Source organism: Hordeum vulgare, chromosome 7H (assembly GCF_904849725.1).
Source record: "Hordeum vulgare subsp. vulgare chromosome 7H, MorexV3_pseudomolecules_assembly, whole genome shotgun sequence".
NCBI lineage: Eukaryota > Viridiplantae > Streptophyta > Magnoliopsida > Poales > Poaceae > Hordeum > Hordeum vulgare.
In genome coordinates, this window is record NC_058524.1 from 114,830,703 (window position 1) to 114,854,859 (window position 24,157).

A 24,157-nucleotide genomic window follows, 5' to 3' on the forward strand; every position below is an offset into this window, starting at 1 on the left:
CGATAGAGTTCCGGAAGCGTGTCGGAATGTGAGGACCCGTTTGACTACGTTGGTTTGCCGACTACTCCGAGTTGTTCTTCTTCCTAGCGGGATCTCAGGCAAGATGATCTTTTCCCTAGATACCATTACTATCATTGCCATGCTAGTTATCGCTTCTATCGTTTATGTCTCGTTGCCTACCACATGTTAAATATCAGCCTCTCAACAATGCCATGATTACCCTCAACCTGTTCGACCTAGCAAACCACTGTTTGGCTAAGTTACTGCTTGCTTAACCCTCTTGTTAGCGTTGCTAGTTGTAGGTGCAGATGCTTCCATGTGATAACATGGGTTCCTTGTCATATCACCCTATATTTTGCTATTTAATTTAATGCACCTATATACTTGGTAAAAGGTGGAAGGCTCGGCCTTTCTAGCCTGGTGTTTTGTTCCAACTTTGCCCCCTTAGTTTCCGGCTACCGGTGTTATGTTCCATAAATGAACGCTCCTAACACGATCGGGGTTGTTATGGGGACCCCCTTGATAATTCGTTTTAGAATAAAGCTGGTCTGGCAGGGCCCAACTTTGGTACTACATTCGCCTAATAACTAATGAACTGCATAGGGAGTAATTAACCCGAGGAAATTTAATCAACCCCCGGGCCAGTGCTCCTCATGAGTGTTGGCCCCACCTGAGCGATGTCCGGCGCCCCTCTGGTCACCCGGAGGTTTAGCGATCCCGACGTCTAGCTCATCCGCCGTGTCCTGAGAACGAGGTACGCGACTCCTATCGGGATCGTCGACACGTCGGGCGGCCTTGCTGGATTAGTTTTACCTTTGACGGAATATCTTGTGCATCAGGATTCCGGTGATGCTTTGGGTAATCTCAGAGTTGAGGTTTTCCACTAGTGAATCCGACGAGATCGCGAGCTTCGTGATCGAGGATTTCTATGCGGCTTGTGGTAATTTGTGATGGACTAGTTGGAGCACCCCTGCAGGGTTAAATCTTTTGGAAAGCCGTGCCCGCGGTTATGTGGCAACGTGGAAGCTTTGTTTAACACTGGTTCTAGATAACTTGAAGTTAACTTAATTAAAAATTGCCAACTGTGTGCGTAACCGTGACTGTCTCTTTCGTGAGTTCTTTCTCCGATCGAGGACACGGTGGGGTTATGTCTGACGTAGGTAGGTGTTCGGGATCATTCATTTGATCATCAGTAGACACGTCCGTTATGCGTAGATCTTCCCCCTCTCATTTCTTGTACTCGTAAGTTTAGCCACCAAATATATGCTTAGCCGCTGCTGCAACTTCACCACTTAACCATACCTCATCCATTAAGCTTTGCTAGTCTTGATACCTTTGGAAATGAGATTGCTGAGTCCCCTGTGGCTCACAGATTACTACAACACCAGTTGCAGGTACAGGAAAAGATTACTTGACGCGAGCGCGTTGATTGTTCATTTGGAGTTGCTTCTTCTTCTTCTTCTTCTTCATCGATCTAGGATGGGTTCCAGGCCGGCAGCCTGGGATAGCAAGGATGGACGTCGTTCTTCTTTTGTCGTTTGTTTTCGTCCGTAGTCGGACCCTGCTCTTACTCTTGATGATTATGTAATGTACTGATGTGACTCTGATGTAGCTTGTGGCGAGTGTAAGCCAACTCTTTTTATATCTCTTCTTTTCAGTACATGTACTTGTAACGATATCCATTCTTGCGACACGACGAGATGCACTTCTATCCCTGACGAGGCCCCCGTGCCAAATTGAGGATAGGGTCGAATCTTGGGCGTGACACCCAGGCGGCGCTATTTCACGCCCCGGGAGGGGGGCTGGAGATGCTCTTGGTGCTCCTGCAGTTGCGTGCCCGAATTCCGATTCAATAGTAAGGACTAAAATTTAATTAATAAATGTTACCATGCAGTATGTCAGTTTTCTCAAGAACATGCATGAGGAAGTTCTCAACTGAAAGCAACAAACAAGTAGCATATCACATGAACAAACGAGTCATCCTCTTTATGAAGATTAGGACGACTGAAGTTCCAGTAATTACAAGGTTGAAGATTGTACGTATCCAAGCTCAAGATCCTGACTGGTACCGGCAAGGCGCTTGCACTAATCCAAAGAATACGGCAAACTCTGAACACAGTTAGGCACCAGAAGTGTTTGCATTCTGTATGGACGAAAACAGAAACACCCGAGAGAGCAAGATGAGACCCCAGAAAGAAAAGAAACAAGGATCCTTTCGGACCATCGACCACACTCACCCATCCTTCCACGGAAAATCAATTAAGAATCCTGGCCTTGCACCCAATTCCACATTATCCAGTGCACGTACAAGCACAGCTCGGTCGACCAGCCGCCTGCCTGCCTCGTGAGTTGTGTTGTCACCATCCGTTTGATATCACCTTGGAGCTGAACATTCCATGCCACTCTCTCGCCCTAGAACTCACAGTCACTCCGGCCTCTTGCTTTCATTCTCCAAAAGCAAAAGGACGCCCTCCCTTGTCTGGATCCGAAGACGAGACGAGCATGTGACTATGCAAGATGTGAGCGTGCAAGGGGTACAAAAGATAAAGTATACGTGCCCGTTCTCCCCTCTTCTCCAACAATAGGAGGCATGATGGGTCCATCAGTCACCGTCTTCCTCTCCAAGTCGAATGGCATCTCTTGCCTTTTCTCCAATAATTGTTTTTACTACCGAAAGCCACCAGTATTAAGTCTATATTGAAGGTGCGGCAAGTGGTCTTTTATCCTAAATACCTTGGTTTGCCGGTTCCTGAAGGAAGAATGCATAAAAGAAAATTTGAAACACTGCAGGACTGACTATGGAAGAGACTTGTTGACTGGAATGAATAGTATACGATCAGTTCAAGTAAGGAATTGTTAATTAAGTGGGTTGCACAAGCCATATCCACGTATGGTATAAGTGTGTTCCGGTTACCGGTGTTTGTTCCGGATGATCTCGCACGGTTAATGCGGCAATATTGGTGGGGTGTTGAGAAAGGAAAAAAGAAAGATGGTTTGGTTGAGCTGTGATAAAATGAGAAGGTGCTTGGATCCAAGAGACTAAAACTAGTCTGACTAAGAGGCTAAAGTTTCAAGCATCCTTGACTAAAGAGAGGCTAAAACTAGTCTTGAGGCTAAAATCTTTTAGTCAGGGGTACCCCTACTAAAATGTGCATCAGTCCTCTCTCTCCTCATTTAACTCCTCATGCAAGTTCTGGATTGGAGGGTTTGGAGGATAATAAATGCTCATTAACTTGATTTTAGTCTCTTTAGTATTTGGATCCAAGCATGGTTGAGGCTAGCAAGTTTTAGTCTCATTACTTTTAGTCATGGGACTAAAACGTATTCAAGCACCCTCTGAGACTCCCAAAGTTCAAAGGTGGTATGGGTTTCCTTGACATGCGTGCATTTAATCAGGCGTTACTTGAAAAGCAGGCCTCACGACTACTTGATACTCTAGACAGTTTGTGCGCTCGCTTGTTACCTGTGAAATACAACCCCAATGGAAACATGTTGGATACAGTTTTACCTGGAAATTCTTCAGCTGTGTGGAAAGGAATTGAGCATGGCCTAGAGTTGGCTAAAAAAGGATCATTTGGCCTGTTGGAGATGGTTCTTTAATACGGACTTAAAGGGACCCTTGGATTCCCCGTGGTCATAATTTCAGACTAACCACACCTAAAAGGAATTGTCGCTTCAATCGGGTGTCTGATTTTGTTGATGAGAATGGCGCATGGATGGTGCAACGTTTGGATGAGTACTTTTGGCCTATGAACCTATGCTAAATCCTCAAAATCAGTACCTCACCAAGACAACGTCTAGATTTCTTTGCCTAGCATCCGGAGGAGAATGGACGGTTCTCTATGAAAACTGCATACAACTTGACGTTGACAGTGCATGATGACTAGTTCTCCAGAGAGGCGTACAGTGCTAACCCCGACGGGAACCGATCCATTTGCAACCTGATATGGCAATCTTTGATGCCGTTGCGGATGAAGCATACGGCCTGGCGAGCGGTTTCACGGGCTCTCCTTACTGCTACGTGCATGCAGTATAGGTACCTAGCGGTGCGCAGAACGTGTGCAATTTGTGGTACCGTTGATGAAAATAGCTGCCATGCTTTAACTGCATGTAGCCATGCACGTACAATCTAGCACTGGTAGAAAACATGGTTTTGGTTCGAATCATTAGTCTCGGTTCGCTTTTAAACCGAGACTAATGCTGTCACTAGTCCTGGTTCGTGAGGCTAGGCTTTAGTCCTTGTTTATTAGGAACCTCTAGTCCCGGTTTGTGTTACCAACTGGGACTAAAGGAGTGCAGGTGGCAGGGTTTTGTGAGACTGGGCCCTGCGAGGGCAATTAGTCCCGCTTGGTAATACAAACCGGGAGCAGAGATAGATCTTTAGTTCCAGTTTGTATCACCAACCAGGACTAAAAGTATCACTATAAATAGTGCTTCGTCCAGCCCGAGCCGAAGCTCTCTGTTTTCTCCTTTCTCTCCTTTGTTCTCTTCCCCTGCTCGAGTTCATCCTCAATTTGTTACTAGATTTTTGAAGATTTGAGGCACCCCATCCATCCAAGTGTTCATAAAGGTTAGCAACTTTGTCCTTTCATCTCTCATTGCTAGATTAGCTCGTGCAATGCTCTATAAATATAGCGATTTGTAGGTTTTAGTTTGGGAGTAATTATGTGGGAGTTTATTTGATTTATATGCAATTTAAGCTCAAATTAACTTCTTAGTTTGCATATGTGTAGGTGTGGTTTACTTAGTGCCTTCCCCTCCCCCCACCGTCGATCGCTTGCACCGTCTTGTCGCCGGATACACCTTGGCGGTCCTCTTGTTCTTATCATTTTTATTCCACAAAAATCTTATTTGTATGATTTAGATAGTTTTCTTACCTGTATGATTGTTTGTTATACATAGTGCCATGGTCTTGATTCCGTCCCCATCGGCCCTCGTCTGATTTATGATTCGGATGTGGTATATTCTCTTTTGTAACTATTTGTTGCATTTCTCATTTATATGACAATTATGCCCATCAAGTTGACCTAGATATTTTTATCTAGGAGGTATGTGAAGTGGAAATGGCAACCGACCCTCTTGTCGAGAAGTTAAATTTAGTTGAAAAAGAAAATGAGTACTTGAAAGAAAAATTGAAAAGAATTGAAGAAGAGAAGATGAAATTGGAGTTGAATGTTGCCGATGTCGTCGATGATCACAAGATCAAGATGGATGCAATGCACTTGAAGATTAGAAGGATTAGAAAATATGCCCTTAATAAAGAGGCTTGGTATCACTATGTTGTTGGATCAATTGTTACCTTACACTACATGAATCAGCTTCTTTGCCGTCTGCCATCACAGACGGCAAAGAGTAAATCCCGGACGGTAAACAGAATACCACAAACGACAAAGAATCTCACGGCCGGCAAATTTTTTGCGTCAGCCTACGACGGCATCGTACCTTCTTTGCTGCCTGTCTCCCGAAAGCGGACGTCAAAGAGCTTTGCCGTCAGCTTTTCATAGGAGCAGTCGGCAAAGTGCTCGAGACGGCAGCCGACAGGTGTTGCCTCCGTTAGGGGTTAACGGAGGCTTTGCCGTCTGCCTCCCCTCTTCTTTGTCGTCTGCCTCCCCCCTCTTCTTTGCCGTCTGCCTCCCCCCCTATTCTTTGCCGTCTGCCTCCTCCTCCTCCCCCCTCCACTCTTTGCCGTCTGCCTCCTCCTCCCCCCCCCTCCTCTGTGCCCTCTTCTTTGCCGTCTGCCCGCCCTAGAAGCAGACGGCAAAGAGCCTATATAGACACCCCAGGATGCACAGCTGGGTGCCATGTGGCACCTTTGCCGTCTGCCAGCTGATGGCAAAGACCTGTGCCATCAGCTGGTAGACGGCAAAGAGCCCATATAGTACCTGCTTTTTTTGTTTTATATTATTTCACAGCATATATATATATATATATATATATATATATATATATATTTGACAACACATTTATATAATTCACCACACATATATGATATATAGTTCACCACACATATACTTGCCAACACACACACACACACACACACACACACACACACACACACATATATATATATATATATATATATATAATTCACCACACATATATGATATACATATAAATCAATGTACATCCCCATATATCGAAAGAACCAACATACAAAGTATTGCACTGTTTATCCATATATACATATACATATAGTTCGACATTGTTCATCAACTCAAATGAAAACTAGATGATATACATATAAAGTTCATCCATCGACATTGTTCAACTCCATGAATGCCAGCATCCATGCATGTAGTATATCCAATCTGCAAAAATGTGAATAAGAAAGTCAGAAGAAGAACAAAATATGATGTTTTTGAGCTAATTATGTCATTTTAGCGGAAAACAAGCTAAGAATATAATATTCATGAGCTAACCAAGGTTCTTATGCCATTTTGAGCTTATTATGGCATTTTGGAGCTAAATGGGTTAATTATGTCATTGTTGGGGAAATTCAAGCAAGGATAATATGAAAGAGGAGAAGAAAGAGGAGGAGGAGGAGAAGAAGAAGAAATCAAGAAGAAGGAGGAGAAGGAGGAGAAGGAGGAGGAGGAGAAGGACTAGAAGGTCCTTGGCCTTCTCCTCCTCCTCCTCCTCCTTCTCCTTCTTCTCTTCTTCTTCTTCTTCTTCTTCTTCTTCTTCTTCTTCTTCTTCTTTCTTTTCATTTTTCCTATTTCTTCTCCTCTTCTCCTCTTGTTGAAGCAAAATTACCTAATTATGTCTTTTTGGAGCTATATGGGCTAATTATACCATTTTAGAAGAAAACAAGCTAAGAATATAATATTCATGAGCTAACCAAGGTTCTTATGCCATTTTGAGCTTATTATGGCATTTTGGAGCTAAATGGGTTAATTATGTCATTGTTGGGGAAATTAAAGCAAGGATAATATGAAAGAGGAGAAGAAAGAGGAGGAGGAGGAGTAGAAGAGGAAATCAAGAAAAAGGAGGAGAAGGAGGAGAAGGAGGAGGAGAAGGACTACAAGGTCCTTGGCCTTCTCCTCCTCCTCCTCCTCCTTCTTCTTCTTTCTTTTAATTTTTCCTATTTGTTCTCCTCTTCTCCTCTTGTTGGAGCTAAATTACCTAATTATGTATTTTTGGAGCTATATGGGCTAATTATACCATTTTAGAGGAAAACAAGCTAAGAATATAATATTCATGAGCTAACCAAGGTTCTTATGCCATTTTGAGCTTATTATGGCATTTTGGAGCTAAATGGGTTAATTATGTCATTGTTGGGGAAATTAAAGCAAGGATAATATGAAAGAGGAGAAAAAATAGGAGGAGGAGGAGAAGAAATAGAAATCAAGAAGAAGGAGGAGAAGGAGGAGGACGAGCAGGACTACAAGGTCCTTGGCCTTCTCCTCCTCCTCCTCCTTCTCCTTCTTCTCTTCTTCTTCTTCTTCTTCTTCTTCTTCTTCTTTCTTTTCATTTTTCCTATTTTTTCTCCTCTTCTCCTCTTGTTAGATCTAAATTACCTAATTATGTCTTTTTGGAGCTATATGGGCTAATTATACCATTTTAGAGGAAAACAAGCTAAGAATATAATATTCATGAGCTAACCAAGGTTCTTATGCCAGTTTGAGCTTATTATGGCATTTTGGAGCTAAATGAGCTAATTATGTCATTGTTGGGGAAATTAAAGCAAGGATAATATGAAAGAGGAGAAGAAATAGGAGGAGGAGGAGAAGAAGAAGAAATCAAGAAGAAGGAGGAGAAGGACTAGAAGGTCCTTGGCCTTCTCCTCCTCCCCCTTCTCCTTCTTCTCTTCTTCTTCTTCTTCTTCTTTCTTTTCATTTTTCCTATTTATTCTCCTCTTCTACTCTTGTTGGAGATAAATTACCTAATTATGTCTTTTTGGAGCTATATGTGCTAATTATACCATTTTAGAGGAAAACAAGCTAAGAATATAATATTCATGAGCTAACCAAGGTTCTTATGCCATTCTGAGCTTATTATGGCATTTTGGAGCTAAATGGGCTAATTATGTCATTGTTGGGGAAATTAAAGCAAGGATAATATGAAAGAGGAGAAGAAATAGGAGGAGGAGGAGGATAATAAGAAGAAATCAAGAAGAAGGAGGAGGAGGAGGAGAAGGACTAGAAGGTCCTTGGCCTTCTCCTCCTCCTCCTCCTCCTTTTCCTTCTTCTCTTCTTCTTCTTCTTCTTCTTCTTCTTTTTTTTTCATTTTTCCTATTTCTTCTCCTCTTCTCCTCTTGTTGTAGCTAAATTACCTAATTATGTCTTTTTGGAGCTAAATGGGCTAATTATCCCATTTTAGAGGAAAACAAGCTAAGTATATAATATTCATGAGCTAACCAAGGTTCTTATGCCATTTTGAGGTTATTATGGCATTTCGGAGCTAAATGGGCTAATTATGTCATTGTTGGGGAAATTAAAGCAAGGAGAATATGAAATAGGAGAAGAAAAAGGAGGAGGAGGAGGAGAAGAAGAAATCATGAAGAAGGAGGAGAAGGAGGAGAAGGAGGAGGAGGAGAAGGACTCTCCTCCTTCTCCTTCTTCTCTTCTTGTTCTTGTTCTTCTTTCTTTTCATTTTTCCTATTTCTTCTCCTCTTCTCCTCTTGTTGGAGCTAAATTACCTAATTATGTCTTTTTGGAGTTATATGGGCTAATTATACCATTTTAGAGGAAAACAAGCTAAGAATATAATATTCATGAGCTAACCAAGGTTCTTATGCCATTTTGAGCTTATTATGGCAGATTGGAGCTAAATGGGCTAATTATGTCATTGTTGGGAAATTAAAGCAATGATAATATGAAAGAGGAGAAGAAATAGGAGGAGGAGTAGAAGAAGAAGAAATCAAGAAGGAGGAGAAGGAGGAGAAGGAGGAGGAGGAGAAGGACTAGAAGGTCCTTGGCCTTCTCCTCCTCCTCCTCCTCCTTCTCCTTCTTCTCTTCTTCTTCTTCTTCTTCTTCTTCTTCTTCTTCTTTCTTTTCATTTTTCCTATTTCTTCTCATCTTCTCCTCTTGTTGGAGCTAAATTACCTAATTATGTCTTTTTGGAGCTAAATGGGCTAATTATCCCATTTTAGAGGAAAACAAGCTAAGTATATAATATTAATGAGCTAACCAAGGTTCTTATGCAATTTTGAGGTTTTTATGGCATTTTGGAGCTAAATGGGCTAATTATGTCATTGTTGGGGAAATTAAGGCAAGTAGAATATGAAATAGGAGAAGAAAGAGGAGGAGGAGAAGAAGAAGAAGAAATAAAGAAGAAGGAGGAGAAGGAGGAGGAGGAGGAGAAGGACTAGAAGGTCCTTCGCCTTCTCCTCCTTCTCCTCCTCCTCCTCCTCCTCCTTCTCCTTCTTCTGTTATTCTTCTTCTTCTTTCTTTTCATTTTTCCTATTTCTTCTCCTCTTCTCCTCTTCTTGGAGCTAAATTAGCTAACTATGTCTTTTTGGAGCTAAATGGGCTAATTATCTCATTTTAGAGGAAAACAAGCTAAGTATATAACATTAATGAGCTAACCAAGGTTCTTATGCCATTTTGAGCATATTATGGCATTTTGGAGCTAAATGGGCTAATTATGTCTTTTTGGAGCTAAATGGGCCAACTATGTCATTTTTGGGGAAATTAAGGCAAGGAGAATATGAAAGAGGAGAAGAGAAACTTACCATAGTGGTCATCAAGGAGGAGACACACGTGGAGAAGGGTCGTGCGATGCCGCTCGGGAGTTATTCTGCAGAATAGATATTTTGCAATGTCTCAGTTAGCATGATGACACTCAATTATTAATACTAGTTTATAATGAAACTCACGGTGCCAATCAAAGAGAAGACGGGCATCGGCGGAGGGACTTGACCGCTCTTCTCGCATAGACCGTGAAGAGTGGGTCGTATTAGTTAGTAATGAAACAGACATTACACACATGATTTGGCTAATGTGAAAAAAACTTACCACAAAAAGCTCGTACAGGGCCTGTTGACCCGCCTCATTTCGGGACCTCTCCTCCTCAATAAATCGTGCCGTGGTCTGGTCCCTCTCATCAAGAGCAGCCTGACTTGCCAATCTCTCTTTCTCAAGAGCAGCCTCAAGAGCAGCCTGGCTTGCCAATCTCTCTTTCTCAAGAGCAGCCTGGTTTGCCAATCTCTCTTTCTGAAGAGCAACCTGAAACACCATTCCTCGTTACCACAGTAATGATCTATGGTGACACACATAATGAAATGGATGAAAGTGTTCTTAGTCCGTACAACTAACCTCGATGGCAAGATCGACTGGCCGTGGACGACGCATTATCTGAGGACAGCTGCTTGACTGGCGCGCCTTGATCTCCGGGAGAGTGAGTGGACAACGTATTATCCCATCTCCAATGGCTATCGAGCCATGGGGCCTCCCGCCACGAGATATCATCACCAGCTCTGGATCCAAAGGTTCCTGGCTAGGGTTAAAGTCATCCCCTTTCGTAGCCTTCCCCGCGTCCTTGTATGCCACGAGCTTCTGGTGGGATGATATGTTGGTGAAGTTATTGGGATCATCCAGGTCAGACTCAGAGAATGCCTTCGCCTTCTTGTACGAGGCAGTATGGGCCATGCCATAAAGGTCGTACAAGTGTGGCATCTCTGTCTTATTGTGATGCGCCTAAAAGAGAGGAACAAAATATTAGCATCAAGAATGAATTGCATGAATCATGAAGCAAATCACATACCCAGTTTCGTGTGAACTGAAGTAAGTTGGCGTTGCCTTGATGGTGTGGCACACCAACCTTTGGCTACGCCGATCCTTCGCATTCTCGTGGACGGCTCGCCAGCTGCCTGTGCACCACTCATCAACCAACGCCTCCCAACAATCCATCTTATCCGCACACCATCTCGGGGGCACCTGTAAGTTATTAGAAAGAATTTTCAGTGCTACGCCTATAAATGAAATCAAGAAAACTATGTAGAAGGACTTAAGAATAGGTAATTACCTTCATGTATTGCTCCTTCTTCAGAAACTTTCTACGGCAATCCTTCTTCTGCTTCTTAATATCACGTGTGGCGTAGTAATCTCGAATAGCCTGCGGCCGAGCCTCGTGGCGCAAGTTCTGTAGTAACCGCCTACATTCGGCCTCGAGAACGCTGGCCGCCTCCTCCTCATATCCATCCTCACACCTATAGAAGGTCTGCAATCAAACTTGAAAACACCGATTAGTACAATAATTAGCTATATTGTTAATTTTAGATTATGTAAAAGGATAATTTACCCAAAAGCACTTGATCACCATCTCGGCCCTCGTGTGGCACAAGACACCATCTATAATCTCCTCCGGCGGGGCCTGCGCAGCCTGGTAGTGCTCCCAGGAAAATCCTAGTGTAGGAACCTGACCCTCACCAGGCAACGTGACAAACCCCGGGAAATTTGTCCGGCAAAGCACACCAAGGACGGAGTTCGGCCTGCGGACTCCAAGAGGGTGTACCCATCCCCTGCAGTATGATAAGGTCAACGCATTAGATATTTGAACAAACTTGAAGGCAAAAGCTAAAAAAAGAGTAAATGTACTTACCTATCTCCTTCAGGTTTAATCACCGGCCTCTGCTCGCGGGTAGCCGGCGCGACCGGGAGACATGTACTACCACGCTTGTACACGGTGGCCCCATCCACGTGCACATCGCCCTCACTATCCGTAAGCTCATCCCCGCCATCCTCGCCCCCTGAGCCACTCGGACCCTCGGTCCAATCCGGCAACTCGGAACGATCAGGCCAGGTCTCCCATCCGGGCCTCTCCACGTCGGGTGAAGCCTCCGGAACCGTAGTCTCGTGGGCCGAATGCACCTCTACTCGAGGATGCTCCTGGACCGGAGTCTCATGGGACGAATGTCCGTCAACACCAGGCTCCTGGAACGGAGTCCCCGTAGCCTCCTCCGCAAATGGGTCGACCATAGTAGTCCTATGCTCGGGTGAATGAGCTGGTGGTGGTGGCGAGGACGGCTCAACAATCCTCCTGGATCTTCCGCGGCCACCACCTCTCACTGTACCCTTCCCCTTCTTCCCTACCCGACCAGCACCTCTCCTAGTGGGCAATGCCGCCGACGAAGAAGAACCCACGGGTGGTGTCGACAGACTGTCTGCCAAGGCTCTACGGAGAGATAGGGGTGGAAGGGAAGTACCACCCCTCGTGCGGGGCGCCTGGGAAGAACCCGTTGAGCGATTTGGACCAGGGCCCTCATCTTTCCACACCTGGTGACCTGCCATGATAAAGATTAAAAGAAATTAGTACAACATAAAAAAATTGAATAACTGACATGAATAATAATATGTACATGAATAATAAATATTAAAAAATATATAATTTAAGTTGTGAATCTTACAAACTAACAATCATCATCAATAAATGCATCATCATCATCACTATCACGCATGTCTTCATGAATGACGTGCTCGTCGGGTTTAACGGCGTGAAGTTGTGAAAGGCTTTCCTTTAATCGTTGAAGCATTGACAGGTCATCCGCATCAGTAACCTCTAAGAGTTCCAGGTCTTCTGGTTCCGGCTCAGGGCTGGAGTCGGATTCATTGTTGCTGTCTACTTCCATGTTCTTGGGTGAAGCACGGCGGTTCTTGAAACGTTTCTTGGAAAGACGTGTTTCTTGGAAGAATTCTCCATCATATGTGTCTGGGTTAATGTGAGGTTCATAATCCTGTTCATTTGGGAGAGGTGGTCTGACATGTGGCGGCACTTCATAAACAACATACCAACCTTCCAGATTCTTATCCGTTTGGCATGCCCACGGTAGATAGAAAACTTGGGTCGCCTGTTGAGCCGTAATATAGACATCGGGAACATCTAAATGGGTGTTTGGATTGATTTCGACTAGTCCTATATGTTCATGAGTCCTTCTAGTCTTCTTCGGCTGGAACCAATAACATTAGAAAACTACGATGTTCGGTGGGTTTTCACCATAGAATTGAAGTTCATAAATTGCTTCAACTCTTCCATAATACTCGATAACACCTTCGCCGATAGCAGAGACACCACAATTTGTAGATTTCCGGTCGGGCATAGATAGCTCTTTGCCAAAGGTACGAAAGAGATACCCGTTGATGTTGTATTTCTCAAATAAACGGACCTTATAGTCAAAACCATTAGCGACTTGTCTCAATTCGGCGTCCATAGACTCTGAATTAGCCTACAAGTTTAATACGAAACGATTGTTGCATTAGCTGCAAGTTAGACCCAGAAATGAAATGGTCCATTATTGATAATTACCGTTTGTTTGAACCAAGAGATGAAACCGGGATAGCCGCCTCCTGTCTTTGACAGAAGCTCATACTCTTCGACGGAATCATTTTCGATCACCGCTCCATCCGAGAATTTGGCAACGTAATGGCTGTTTGAAATATCCGGGAATAAGAGCAGTTCAAATGAATTAGAAGTTACGGGAAAATATTCCGAGAACTCAGTCGATGGACGGCCGCACTTCTGTTAGGTTGTTGAAGATATACAACGAAATGTTCCGCCATTCTTCGACATCCAACGTTATTGGTTTTGAAGCACCGGCTGGTGCGGGCTTCCCTTTGAATAGGCTGAGGTTGGACCCACATTTTTTAGGGTCTGCATCATTGTGCCGAGGCTTCGGATTATGCAAATGATGATTTTTGGCTTCGTAGTGTGTGCTGTCACAAAGTTTGCCACCTCCTCAGTAATGAATGCCTCAGCCATCGATGCTTCAATTGTTCGCTTATTTTTACATTTTGCTCGAAGGGTCTTCTGCATCCTCTCAGTTGCATAGCACCAACGATCTTGCACGGGCCCACCCAATCTTGCCTCGGTCGGTAGATGTAAAATCAAATGCTGCATTGGATTAAAGAAGCCCGGTGGAAAGATCTTCTCTAACTTGCACAACAACTCTGGTGCAAACTCCTCCATGTCTTCTACCACGCCAGGCGACAATTCTTTCGCACAAAGAACACGGAAGAAATAGCTCAGCTCCGCCAGTACTAGCCATTCATCCTCAGGAATAAAGCCACGTAACATCACCGGCATTACCCGCTCTAGCCATATGTGCCAATCATGACTCTTGAGACCAAAGATTTTTAATTTTTCAAGACTCGCTCCCCTCTTTAGATTCGCTGCATACCCATCGGAGAACATCAAGTGCATTTTGACCCACAAGATAATTTCCCTCATAGCTGGCCTTCCAAGATTGAACCAGGCCTTTGGCTTCGACCACTTCTGCTTTCCTTTGCCTTCTCGCATGTTTTGTAACGGTCTATGACATAGTGTCTCTTGATCGACTCTAGCCTTAATATTATCCTTTGTCTTCCCATCTATGTCGAACAATGTACCAAAAATAGCCTCTCCGATATTCTTTTCAGTGTGCATCATGTCGATATTGTGTGGAAGAAGGAGGTCTTTGAAGTAAGACAGATCCCAGAAGCATGGCTTGTGAGTCCAGGCGTGTTTTGAATTATACCCCTTGAAATACCCTGGATGCTCTGGATCAGGCTCGAGGGCGTTTAACTGATCCAGGATCTGTTGGCCTGTGAACGCAGGTGGTGCCAAGTTTTTGACAACTTTACCTTTGGTAAAGTTCTTCTTGTCTTTTCTGAACTGATGTTCAGGATCCAGGAACTGTCTATGCAAGTCAAAGCAAGAATACTTCCGACCCTCCTGCAACCAATGAAACTGAAGAGCTGCCTTGCATTGGGGGCACGGGAACCTTCCATGCACACACCATCATGAGAATAGTGCATACGCTGGCAAGTCATGCATAGAGTACATGTACCACACATGCATTTTGAAGTTTTCTTTTCTAGCGGCATCGTATGTCTTGACCCCATTATCCCAAGCTTCTTCCAATTCATCCTTAAGCGGTTGCAGGTACACATTCATATTCTTCCCCGAATAATTGGGCCCTGGAATTATCAACGTCAGAAATATGTTTTTTCTTTGCATAATCTGCCCGGGGGGAGATTGAGTGGAATGACAAATACAGGCCAACAACTGTATTGGGTTGCCGTCATGCCGAAGGGATTAAAACCATCCATGGCGGCGCAAACTCGAGGATTCCTTGGATCTGCTGCTTTATCCTGATGCAATCCATCGAAATGTTTCCACGCTTCCCCATCCGATGTGTGTACCATCATCTTATTCCCATCCGCATCTAGTTCGGTTCTTTTGCCCAATTTGTGCCATGTCATCTGTCTGGCTGTCTCTTCGACCATGAAAAGACGTTGAAGTCTTGGTACGATTGGCATATACCGAAGAACACTAACTGCGATTTTGGTCTGCCACTTCTCACCCATACCGTTGTCTACCACAAGATACCTGCAAGACTCGCAATTGGGACAATAGTCCAAGTGTGCATACTCCTTCCTAACTAAGACACATCCTTTCTCACATGCATATATCTTCTCATAGGGCATCTTAAGTACACGAAGTATTTTGTCCGACTGGTACAGGTTTGCAGGCATGATATGGCCTTTGGGTAGGAACCGTCCAAATAGTGTCATCATCGCGTCGTAGCATTCTCTTCCCAAGTTGAACTGAGCCTTCAGAGCCATTACTTGTGCAATTGCATCTAGTTGACAGAGCTCACTGTGCTCATGGAGAGGACGTTTCGGAGACTCCAACATTTCATAAAAGGCCTTTACAGATTCCTCCATCTCATCTTCCGAATCCCGAGCATCATCAAAGTCTTGCACCATGTCTTCGATCCCGGTACCATGCTCGTCCGTGCGACGACGGACCACCTCAGCTCTTGTGCGTTGTATAGACTCACCATGAAATGTCCACACCATATAATTAGGCTTAAAACCCCTCCTCTGCAGGTGTTTAATCATTACAACCTCTGTCGTCTTTTTATAGTTGACGCATCCAGGACAGGGGCAATAGTTTCTTTCCTGGTCATGCATACTGATAAATTAATTTAATTACCTAAATCTAGAAAGTTTCATCCGGAAACCGAGCCACAGTAAATGAAGGGGCGGGGAGGAGATGAAATTTGTACTGACCCACGAATGCAGGGGCGAAGCTCGTACAACGCACGGGCAGGTCCTCGCACAGCAGACCTCACAGCGACGAGACACCTATCACATGTAAATCCACCCGATCAACACAAATATTCTAGTTATGTCATTTTATAGCTAAATGGGATAATTATCTCATTGTTGGGGAAAATAAGGTAAGGAGAATAATAAAGAGGAGGAGGAGAAGAAGAAGAAGAAATCAAGAAGAAGGAGAAGGAGGAGGAGGAGAAGAAGGAGGAGAAGAAGGAGAAGGTATTTTTCTTCTTCTTCTTCTCCTCCCCCTCCTCCTCTCCTCTTCTCCTCCTCCTCCTCCTCTCCTTTTCTCCTCCTCCTCTCCTCTTTTTCTCCTTTCACAAGAAATTTCGGCATGACACGTCCCAATTCCAAATATCACGTGTCCAAGTCACATGTCCACATATGACATGTCCACTTCAAATTTTCATATAATAGGAAGAACAATATAGAACTTGAAGCAAAATGCAAGAGTGTTTTTTCTTCGCAATATTTGGAACTAGTATTATTCAATTCTGTTTTTTTCTTTAAATAGCCTATATGAAACTTGAAGAAAAATTTGCAACCTAATAAAAATTAACCTAAGTAACTTAACCTAAGAACCCAATAAAAATTAACCTAAGTAAATTAACCTAAACAACTTAAAGTAAGAACCTAATAGCAACAAGAATCTAATAACAATAACCTAACTAAATTAACCTAAGTAACTTAACTTAACTAAATTACCCTTAGACAAGAGGCAAAGAGAGGAAAGGAGGGCCGGAGGACTTACAAGGGGCTAGGGGAGACGTCAGCGACGAGGTGGAGCTCGGGGGAAATGTCGGCGGCAAGGTGGACCAAGGGCACGGAGAGGAGGGGGCGGTAGTGGAGCAGGGGGTCGCAGGGAAGAGGGGGTGGTGGTGGAGCAGGGGAACGGAGAGGAGGGGGCGGTGGTGGAGGAGGGGGTCGCAAGGAGGAGGAGGGGCGAGCTCCAGCGGCGGGTCACGGGGAGGAGGGAGGACGAACTCCGGCGGCGGGTCGCGGGGAGGAGGGAGGACGAGCTCCGGCGGCGGTGCAGGGAGAGAGTCGGGGCCTGTGGTGAGCCGTTATGGGGGAGAGAGAGGGGGTGGGGTGGGGGTTGACGACGTTAGGTCTAGTTGCCTCTTTGCCGTCTGCCCCCGACGGCAAAGTGGTAACAGGCTGACGGCAAAGAGGTGGACCGTTATGGGTTAGAGGGCGGTGTGGGGTGGGTTCTTTGCCGTGTGCCTGCATGTGCTTTGCCGTCAGCTGGCAGACGGCAAAGAAGCAGCAGATGGCAAAGATGATGTTTGCCATCAGCCTGCTCTTTGCCGTCAGGTTTTGGGTAGCTGAAGAGTGTCTTTGCCATCAGCCAGCATACGGCAAAGAAGCAGCAGATGGCAAATTCTCTGATTCCAGTAGTGTTAGTTGCAATCTTGATTGCATTTGTTGTTGCATTTAAATGCTTTAGCTAGAAACTCTTCTATTTTGTTTTATGAGAATAAGTGTGTATGAACTTTATGTGTGAATTTATATTAATTTGGTCTTTTCTGTCTTGTGTAATTAAGATGAACTGATAATGAATGTATGATGATCGATGCTCTCCCCAGTTCTTTGATGGCTTGCAGAGTTTTCTACGTGCGGTTGAGGCAAACCAGCGGGATGGTTTTATGTCTTGTCCATGTGTTGTCTGTAAGAATGATAAAACTTACTCTAAGTCAAGAGTCATTCATGTCCACCTGTTTACGTCCGGTTTCATGTCCGGATATAACTGTTGGACCAAGAACAAAGAAAGAGGGGTTCTAATGGAAGAGAATGAAGAAGAAGAGGACTATCCTTTGTTCCCCGAATAAGATGGTATTACAATGGAGGAAGAAGCTGAAGTAGAGACACCAGATGAGCCCGCTGATGATCTTGGTCGGGCCATTGCTGATGCAAAGAGGAACTGCGCAAGTGAAAAGGAGAAGCTGAAGTTGCAGGGCATGTTAGAGGATCATAAGAAATTGTTGTACCCAAATTGCGAAGATGACAAGAAGAAGCTGGGTACCACAATGGAATTTCTGTAATAGAAGGCAGAGAATGGTGTATCTGACAAGGGTTTTGAAAAGTTGTTGAAAATGTTAAATAAGATGCTTCCAAAGGACAATGAATTGCCCGACAGTACGTACGAAGCAAAGAAGGCTATCTGCCCTCTAGGATTAGAGGTGCAGAAGATACATGTATGCCCTAATGACTGCATCCTCTACCACGGTGAGGAGTACGAGAATTTGAATGCATGCCCGGTATGCGATGCGTTGCGCTATAATATCGGCCACGATGACCCTGGTGACGATGTTGAGGGCCAGCACCACAGGAAGAGGATTCCTGCCAAGGTGATGTGGTATGCTCCTATAATAACACGGTTGAAATGTTTGTTCCAAAACAAAGAGCATGCCAAGTTGATGTGATGGCACAAAGACGAGCATAATAAAGACGGGAAGTTGAGAGTACCTGCTGATGGGTCGTAGTGGAGGAAAATCGAGAGAGAGTGGTTGGACTTTGCAGATGACGTAAGGAACTATTGGTTTGGTTTAAGTACAGATGGCATTAATCCTTTTGGGGACCAGAGCAACAATGATAGCACCTGGCCCGTGACTCTCTGTATCTATAACCTTCCTCCTTGGTTGTGAATGAAGCAGAAGTTCATTATGATGTCAGTGCTCATCCAAGGCCCCAAGCAACTCGGCAACGACATTGATGTGTACCTAAGGCCATTAGTTGAAGAACTTTTATAGTTGTGGGATATCAAAGGTGTACGTGTGTGGGATGAGCACAAACAACATGAATTTGACCTACGAGCGTTGCTGTTTGTAACCATCAATGATTGGCCTGCTCTTAGTAACCTTTCACGACAGACAAACAAGGGATACCACGCATGGACACACTATTTAGATGATACCGAAATTATATACTTGGATAAATGTAAGAAGAATGTGTACCTAGGACATCGTTGATTTCTTCCGATCAAGCATCTCTTAAGAAAAGAAGGCAAGCATTTCAAAGGTGAGGCAGATCGCTGGAAGAAGCCTCACCACCGTACTAGTGATCATATACTTCATATGGCCAAAGATTTAAAAGTAATTTTTGGAAAGGGTCCTAGAGGACAATCTGTTCTGAATGACGCTGGCGGACAAGCACCATGTGGAAGAAGAAATCTATATTTTGGGACCTACCTTATTGGAAAGTCCTAGAGGTCTGCTCTGCAATAGATGTGATGCACGTGACGAAGAATCTTTGCGTGAACCTACTAGGATTCTTGGGCATGTATGGGAAGATAAAAGACACACCGGAGGCACGGGAGGATGAGAAATGTATGCACGAAAAAGATGGCATGCATACAAAGCAGTATGAAGGTCCTGCTAGCTACGCTCTTACAAAAGAAGAGTAAGAAATCTTATTTGAATGCCTGCTCACTATGAAGGCCCCGTCTGGCTACTCATTGAATATAAAGGGAATAATAAATATGGTAGAGAAAAAATTTCAGAACCTAAAGTCTCATGACTACCACGTGATTATGACGCAATTGCTTCTTGTTGCATTGAGGGGGCTTCTACCGGAAAACGTCCGATCAGCCATGGTGAAGCTATGTGCATTCCTCAATGCAATCTCTGATAGGTTAATCGATCCAGAAATCCTACCAAGTTTACAGAATGATTTGGTGCAATGTCTTGTCAATTTCGAGTTGGTGTTCCCACCATCATTCTTCAATATCATGACGCACGTCCTAGTTCACCTAGTCGAAGAGATTGCCATTCTGGGCCGTGTATTTCTACACAATATGTTCCCCTTCGAGAGGTTCATGTGTTGGAAATATGCCCTAGAGGCAATGATAAATAGTTATTATTATATTTCCCGTTTAAAGATAATCGTTTATTATCCATGCTATAATTGTATTGAATGAAAACGTAGATACATGTGTGGATACATAGACACAACAATGTCCCTAGCAAGCCTCTAGTTGGCTAGCCAGTTGATCAAGGATAGTCAAGGTTTTCTGGATATATGCAAAGTGTTGTTGCTTGATAACTAGATCACATCATTAGGAGAATCATGTGATAGACTAGACCCAAACTATTAACATAGCATATTAATCGTGTCATTTTATTGCTATAGTTTTCTGCGTGTCAAGTATTTGTTCCTATGACCATGAGGTCATATAACTCACTGGCACCGGAGGAATGCCTTGTGTGTATCAAACGTCACAATGTAACTAGGTGACTATAAAGGTGCTCTACACGTATCTCCGAAGGTGTCCGTTGAGTTAGTATGGATCAAGACTGGGATTTGTCACTTCGTGTGACGGAGAGGTATCTCGGGGCCGACTCGGTAATACAACATCACACACAAGCCTTGCAAGCAATGTGACTAAGTGTAAGCCACAGGATCTTGTATTACAGAACGAGTAAAGAGACTTGCCGGTAACGAGATTGAAATAGGTATGCGGATACCGACGATAGAATCTCGGGCAAGTAACATACCGAAGGACAAAGGGAATGACATACAGGATTATATGAATCCTTGACACTGAGGTTCAACCGATAAGATCTTTGGAGAATATGTAGGATCCAATATGGGCATCCAAGTCCCGCTATTGGATATTGACCGAGGAGTACCTCGGGGCATGTCTACATAGTTCTCGAACCCGCATGGTCTGCACACTTAAGGTTCGACGATGTTTTAGTATAGTTGAGTTATATGCGTGGTTACCGAATGTTGTTCGGAGTCCCGGATGAGATCACGGACGTCACGAGGGTTTCCGGAATGGTCCGGAGATGAAGACTGATATATAGGATGACTTCATTTGGTTACCGGAAAGTTTTCACGCATTACCGGGAATGTACCGGGAGTGACGAATGGGTTCCGGAAGTTCACCGGGAGGGGGGCAACCCTCCCGGGGGAAGCCCAAAGGACTTATGGGTGGCGCACCAGCCCTTAGTGGGCTGGTGGGACAACCCAATAAGGCCTATGCGCCATAAGATAAAAACTAAAGAAATAAAAAAAAGAAAAGGTGGGAAGGAAGAGAAGGACTCCCCTTTCCAATCCTATTTGGACTAGGATTGGAGTAGGACTCCTCCTCCTCCTCTTGGATGGCGCACCTTGGGGACTTGGTCCTAAGGCAAGTTCCCTCCTCCTCCCTCCTATATATAGTGGTGATTTAGGGATGATTTGAGATAACTTTGCCACGTGCAACTCAGATCTAGACACCATAGTTTTACCTCTAGATCGTATTTCTACGGAGCTCGGGCGGAGCCCTGCAGGAGTAGATCCTTCAGCACCACCGAAGCACCGTCACGCTGCCGAAGAACTCATCTACTTCTCCGTCTTGCTTGCTGGATCAAGAAGGCTGAGATCACCGTCGAGCTGTACGTGTGTTGAACGCGGAGGTGCCGTCCGTTCGGCACTAGATCAGAGCGGATCGTGGGACGGATCGCGGGACGGTTCGTGGGACGGTTTGAGGGGCGGATCGAGGGACGTGAGGATGTTCCACTACATCAACCATGTTTCTTAACGCTTCCTGCTGTGCGATCTACAAGGGTACGTAGATCCAAATCTCCTCTCATAGATGGACATCACCATGATAGGTCTTCGTGCGCGTAGGATTTTTTTTGTTTCCCATGCGACGTTTCCCAACATCTTGGGAGTCTTAAAGAAATATGTTCACAAATGTGCTAGGCTAGAAGGAAGCATCTCCAAGGGCCATGAAACAAAGGAGTTCATTGAGTTTTGTGTTGACCTTATTCCTGATCTTAAGCCGATTGGTTTTCCTGAATCACGACATGAGGGCAGAATGGGTGGAAAAGGCACACTAGGAAATGATTCAGTAATGTGTAGGGATGGGCATTCTCGGGCGCAAGCACACTACATGGTTCTACAAAATTCCACCTTGGTGGATCCGTATATCGAGAAACACATGGATATTATACGATCCAAGAACCCGGAGCAGTCTGATCCCTGGATCAAGTGTACATACATGGCGTTATTCAACGGTTGGTTGCAAACACGTCTCATGCATGACCCTGAAGTTGTAGATGACCTGTACTTGCTGGACAAGTCACCATCTTCGACAATATTGACTTTCAAAGGGTACGAGATAAATGGGAATACATTTTACACGATCGCCCAAGATAAAAAGAGCACCAACCAAAACAGTGGTGCCCGCTTTGATGCAGCAAACACCAAAAATAATAGGCCAAAGGACACATATTATGGTTACATAGAGGAGATATGGGAACTTGACCATGGAAACAATTTGAAGCTCCCTTTGTTTTGGTGCAAATGAGTCAATTTTGAAAGGAGGTGAGGTAAAGGAAGACCTGCGGTACGGAATGACAACAGTGGATCTCAACAATCTTGGGTACATAGATGAACCATTTGTCCTAGCGAATGATGTGGCACATGTTTTCTATGTGAAGGACATGTGTACCAAGCTGAGAAAAAGAAAATATAAGGAAGCGAATACATCATACGATGAGCCAAAGCACCACATAGTTCTTTGAGTGATTAGGAACATCGTGGGAGTGGAGGACAAGACAAACATGTCACAAGATTATGAAAAGTTTCACGAAATTACTCCCTTCAAAGTGAAGACTGACCCAAGCATCCTGTTAAATGATGAAGATTGTCCATGGTTACGGCGCAAAGGGGCACACACGAAGAAAAAGTTTTCTACCCCAACATCCCAATCTCGGATGTGACCCGCTTTCACCATCATTACTTTCTTCTTAGTGAGTTTCCGGGCTTATCTAGAAAGTACCACTTGAGACAAAACAAAGGGAATATTTGTGTAAGTGTTAGGGTATATATATGCATCATTCAAAGCCATGTCATCAATTTTCAACCCTTTCTCACCAGATTTGATATTTTTCATGCATTTAATGATTTTTTTGAGCTAAATGACCCTGAAATTGAAAAGCGCTACAAATGAACTCTGAAAAGGCTGAAACTTGCCATGGTATCACCATTTTACCCACATAGCATGTGCTAAAAAGTTGGGAGAGTTATGGTAAAAACTGGAGGCACTTCCTGTACAAAATGGACAATCTCTTTTGAAGTTTCAGGGTTTCGGACGAATACTCATCTCTTACAATAGGCATTTCGTTTTTTAATAATATTTCAACTCCAAACTTTTTATCTGCTCAATATGAATCATTGAAAGCCACATCATCAATTTTCAACCCTTTCTCACCTCATTTCTTATTTTTCATGTATTTAATGATTTTTTTGAGCTAAACGACCCTGAAATTGAAAGACGCTACAAATGAACTCTGAAAAGGATGAAACTTAGCATGGTATAATCATTTCACCCACATAGCATGTGCTAAAACATTGGGAGGGTTACGACAAAAACTGGAGGCACTTCGTGTACAAAATGGACAATCTCTTTCGAAGTATCACGGTTTCGGACGAATACTCATCTCTTACAAAAGGCATTTCATTTTTAATAAGATTTCAACTCCTGACTTTTTCTGTGATCAATATGCATCATTGAAAGCCACATCATCAATTTTCAACCCTTTTTCACCTCATTTCCTATTTTTCATGCATTTAATGATTTTTTAGCTAAATGACCCTGAAATTGAAAAGTGCTACAAATGAACTCTTAAAAGGATGAAACTTGGCATGGTATCATCATTTCACCCACATAGCATGTGCTAAAAGTTGGGAGGGTTACAACAAAAACTGGAGGCACTTCGTGTACAAAATGGATAATCTCTTTTGAACTATCAGGGTTTCGGACAAATACTCATCTCTTACAAAGGCATTTCATTTTTTTAACAACCCAAAAATTAACAAATTTAATATAATGATAAAACACACTAATATTAAACATGAGAAAAAAGAATGACTAAAACGTCTATTTTTAACGTAATGTTATTCACAAAATAGTGTTTCACATAAATTTCAAAAAAAATTCAAATTTGACCTATCTAAATTTGAAAACTACTAGCACAAACAGAAATTTTGTAGTTTTTTTACCTAAGCCAAAAAGATTCATTCAAAAAATATAAATAGTCTAACATTTATTCCTAATTTAAAAAAAAATTGTCCTGTTTTGTAAAACAAAAACAATAAAAAAGAAAAAATAGACCTTTAGTCCCGGTTGA